General features: G+C 29.5%; 2 non-coding genes across 2 annotated transcripts; both read left to right on the top strand.

Moving 5' to 3' along the window:
- Positions 1–2,206: 2,206 nt before the first annotated feature.
- On the top strand, positions 2,207–4,197 carry LOC128871138 (small subunit ribosomal RNA). The gene has a single exon (XR_008455755.1). It is a non-coding gene; the product is annotated as a small subunit ribosomal RNA (ribosomal RNA).
- Positions 4,198–4,763: 566 nt separating this feature from the next.
- On the top strand, positions 4,764–4,944 carry LOC128871132 (5.8S ribosomal RNA). The gene has a single exon (XR_008455749.1). It is a non-coding gene; the product is annotated as a 5.8S ribosomal RNA (ribosomal RNA).
- The last annotated feature ends 414 nt before the right edge of the window (positions 4,945–5,358 follow it).

The raw sequence follows: 5,358 nt of genomic DNA on the forward strand, positions 1-5,358 counted from the left end.
ACTCACGGTGAAGTCAAGTGAGATATATATGAAAGAAAATCAAATCGAATTTATATGAAACTATATTCGATTAAATGTATGAAAGTAAAATTTAACAAAATTTTGCCCATACATTTTTCACAATGCGTTGTGTACATTGTCAGAAACACTCACGGTGAAGGCAAGTGAGATATATGAAAGAAAATCGAATCGAATTTATATGAAACTAAATTCGATTAAATGTATGAAAGTAAAATTTAACACAATACATTCATATGATAAACTGAATAAATTATAATAAAGACATTTCAAATATATGGAAAATATCATCATATATATAATTTAGTATTTTAATATATATTTAGTTAAGTTGATGGTATTATTGAAATATATAAAATGTAATTGAATTATATGAAATCAAACTGAAATGTATTGAATTGAATTTTTCCCATACATTTTTCACAATGTGTGGTGTGCATGGCAAAAAACACTCACGGTGAAGGCATGTGAATAATATGAAAATATCAACATTTAACTAACCAATGATATTGAAGCATATAAATCGAATCATAACTATATGAAACACGAATTTGAGTTATGTTAAACTGGTGATATTGTGGATTTATTCCTAGTTTTCCATACGTTAGTTTAAATAGAAACAATTTTCGAATATGTATACATATATGAAGAATTTATATTCTATACTAACATATTATGGAATGTAACTATTGATTGTTACCTTGGCATATTGGTGTATTGTGAGATTTCATTCATAGTTTTCCATACGTTAGTTTAAATAGAAACAATTTTCGAATATATATACATATATGAAGAATTTATATTCTATACTAACATATTATGGAATGTAACTATTGATTGTTACCTTGGCATATTGGTGTATTGTGAGATTTCATTCATAGTTTTCCATACGTTAGTTTAAATAGAAACAATTTTCGAATATATATACATATATGAAGAATTTATATTCTATACTAACATATTATGGAATGTAACTATTGATTGTTACCTTGGCATATTGGTGTATTTGTGATTTTATTCATAGTTTTCCATACGTTAGTTTAAATAGAAACAATTTTCGAATATATATACATATATGAAGAATTTATATTCTATACTAACATATTATGGAATGTAACTATTGATTGTTGCCTTGGCATATTGGTGTATTTGTGATTTTATTCATGGTTTTCCATACGTTAGTTTAAATAGAAACAATTTTCGAATATATATACATATATGAAGAATTTATATTCTATACTAACATATTATGGAATGTAACTATTGATTGTTGCCTTGGCATATTGGTGTATTTGTGATTTTATTCATGGTTTTCCATACGTTAGTTTAAATAGAAACAATTTTCGAATATATATACATATATGAAGAATTTATATTCTATACTAACATATTATGGAATGTAACCTTGGCATATTGGTGTCATTGTATTTTATTCCTGGTATTCTATAGTTAGTTTAAATAGAAATAAATTTTTGAATTCAAAATTTTATATTCTATACTAGCATTACATAGAAATTATCCTCAACTGTTTGTTTCTTGTATACATACAGGAAATTAAACAGATGAAGAAAAAAAAAAAACAAAACAAATAAAAATTATAAGAAAAACTAAATTTTAAACAAAAGAAAAAAGGAGAAATTTTTTCAATCATATATATATTTATGATTAAAAAATAGAATTATGGAATTATTAATTTCAATTCAGAGAGAAAAATTATGTAATATATGAAATTATTACATTAAAAATGCATTTGAAGAAAAAGTAAAATGTTATTAAAAATGATACATTTGAAAATTGGCAAATATTAAGAAGAAATATCGTTCTTATATTTTTATACAAAATATATATAGAGAACGAAAATTCTTTTTCATAAAAAACGGTTTTTGAATTCTGATAAGAAAAGCTAAAGGGGTCGGCGGGAGCGCACATTGAACGAAAGAAAATGAAAGAAAAACACAACAAAGAAGAAGACCAAATAAAATACAAATATTTTATACAAATAAAAGCACATTATTAATAAATAATAATAATAATAATGATGATGATGATGAGATGATACATAAATTGTGTTATTAAAATTACGTTCTATTGTATGTGCGTTTTCCCCTTTACTTTTTATATACACCGTAATTTATGAAATTTTCAAATATGAAAAACAAAGAAAAATATATAAACAAATATATATATTATTCTGGTTGATCCTGCCAGTAGTTATATGCTTGTCTCAAAGATTAAGCCATGCATGTCTAAGTACAAACAAATTAAAAGTGAAACCGCAAAAGGCTCATTATATCAGTTATGGTTCCATAGATCGTTAACAGTTACTTGGATAACTGTGGTAATTCTAGAGCTAATACATGCAATATAAACACGGACCTTATGGAACGTGTGCTTTTATTAGACTAAAACCAAGCGATCATTTGATCGTTAAATTGGTTGAACTCTAGATAACTTGCAGATCGTATGGTCCCGTACCGACGACAGATCTTTCAAATGTCTGCCCTATCAACTTTTGATGGTAGTATCTAGGACTACCATGGTTGCAACGGGTAACGGGGAATCAGGGTTCGATTCCGGAGAGGGAGCCTGAGAAACGGCTACCACATCTAAGGAAGGCAGCAGGCGCGTAAATTACCCACTCCCAGTTCGGGGAGGTAGTGACGAAAAATAACAATACAGGACTCATATCCGAGGCCCTGTAATTGGAATGAGTACACTTTAAATCCTTTAACAAGGACCTATTGGAGGGCAAGTCTGGTGCCAGCAGCCGCGGTAATTCCAGCTCCAATAGCGTATATTAAAGTTGTTGCGGTTAAAACGTTCGTAGTTGAATTTGTGCTTCATACGGGTAGTACAACTATATATTGTGGTATGTACATTACCTTATGTATGTAAGCGTATTACCGGTGGAGTTCTTATATATAATTAATACAATGTATTTTTTATATATTCCTCCTATTTAAACCTACTTCAGTGCTCTTCATCGAGTGTTGTTGTGGGCCGGTACAATTACTTTGAACAAATTAGAGTGCTTAAAGCAGGCTCCAAATGCCTGAATATTTTGTGCATGGAATAATGAAATAAGACCTCTGTTCTACTTTCATTGGTTTTTAGATCAAGAGGTAATGATTAATAGAAGCAGTTTGGGGGCATTAGTATTACGACGCGAGAGGTGAAATTCTTGGACCGTCGTAAGACTAACTTAAGCGAAAGCATTTGCCAAAGATGTTTTCATTAATCAAGAACGAAAGTTAGAGGTTCGAAGGCGATCAGATACCGCCCTAGTTCTAACCATAAACGATGCCAGCTAGCAATTGGGTGTAGCTACTACTATGGCTCTCTCAGTCGCTTCCCGGGAAACCAAAGCTTTTGGGCTCCGGGGGAAGTATGGTTGCAAAGCTGAAACTTAAAGGAATTGACGGAAGGGCACCACCAGGAGTGGAGCCTGCGGCTTAATTTGACTCAACACGGGAAAACTTACCAGGTCCGAACATAAGCGTGTAAGACAGATTGATAGCTCTTTCTCGAATCTATGGGTGGTGGTGCATGGCCGTTCTTAGTTCGTGGAGTGATTTGTCTGGTTAATTCCGATAACGAACGAGACTCAAATATATTAAATAGATGCTTTCAGGATTATGATGTTGAAACTTATATAGCCTTCTTTCATGCGTACATCTTGAATGTACAAGTGTTTGAATGTGTTTATATAAGTGGAGTCGTACCTGTTGGTTTGTCCCATTATAAGGACACTAGCTTCTTAAATGGACAAATTGCGTCTAGCAGTAACGAGATTGAGCAATAACAGGTCTGTGATGCCCTTAGATGTCCTGGGCTGCACGCGCGCTACAATGAAAGTATCAACGTGTATTTCCTAGACCGAGAGGTCCGGGTAAACCGCTGAACCACTTTCATGCTTGGGATTGTGAACTGAAACTGTTCACATGAACTTGGAATTCCCAGTAAGTGCGAGTTATTAACTCGCATTGATTAAGTCCCTGCCCTTTGTACACACCGCCCGTCGCTACTACCGATTGAATTATTTAGTGAGGTCTCCGGACGTGATCACTGTGACGCCTCGTGTGTCACGGTTGTTTCGCAAAAGTTGACCGAACTTGATTATTTAGAGGAAGTAAAAGTCGTAACAAGGTTTCCGTAGGTGAACCTGCGGAAGGATCATTATTGTGTTCCATATCCGTAAGAAAAACAAACAATGCCAAAACAAATAAAAACAAAAACAAACAAAAGAAAAAAAGAAAAAAAAGAAAAATTTATAATTATTTTGAATCCATATTCTTTTTATTCTTTTTCATTCAATTTGTTATCCATCAATTATATCATATTAAATATAATATGATGGTACATTTTGTAATGTTTTTTCTTATTTTTTCTTTTAAAAACCTTTAAACATGAAAATAGAAAGTTGTACTTATTATTCATTTGATTGAATGATAAGTTAATTTGTTCACAATAACAAAAGTGGTATATATTTATTATTATATTTATATATAAATAAAATGATTAAAAAAATACAAAATAATCAAACATAATAAATACCACCACAGTATTATTGTTGAACTAAGACATTCGCAACTTAATAAAAATGTTTAGAGTTAAATATATTTGATATATATTATTGAAAGAAAATCAATTTATATTTTATTATTATTATTATTTAATTTTACTCTTTCAATTAATATATGCAAAAAAAAATTGACATTTGTTATAAATAAAAATAAATAAAAAAATACTCTAAGCGGTGGATCACTTGGCTCATGGGTCGATGAAGAACGCAGCAAACTGTGCGTCATCGTGTGAACTGCAGGACACATGAACATCGACATTTTGAACGCATATCGCAGTCCATGCTGTTATGTACATTAAATTAAATTTTAAAGTACTGCTTGGACTACATATGGTTGAGGGTTGTAAGACTATGCTAAATAAGTTGCTTATTCTTTTATAAAAATAATTGAATTTAAGCAAATGTGTATATTATTGGATTTTAAATAATTCATAATATTAATAGCAAAAAAATAAAGATATATAATGAATTTTTTATTTATTAATATATTCTTAAAAAAAAAAAATCCTCTCAAATAAAATGAAATAAAAAAAATTTTGAATCTAAGTATTCTCTTTAAAAAATTTTCATATTATTTATATATATATAAAATATTAATTTATATATGTAATTAAAGGAGGAATGTCTAGCATAAAAATTAATTTTTTTTATTCTAGAATTGCCTCATTTTACATAATTATTATTTATAATATATATTTATATAAAAGGAAAAAAGAAAAATAGAGATGAAAAGATGATATAATTATTTATTAAATTGT

This window comes from Anastrepha ludens, unplaced genomic scaffold (assembly GCF_028408465.1).
Source record: "Anastrepha ludens isolate Willacy unplaced genomic scaffold, idAnaLude1.1 ptg000058l, whole genome shotgun sequence".
Classification (NCBI taxonomy): domain Eukaryota; kingdom Metazoa; phylum Arthropoda; class Insecta; order Diptera; family Tephritidae; genus Anastrepha; species Anastrepha ludens.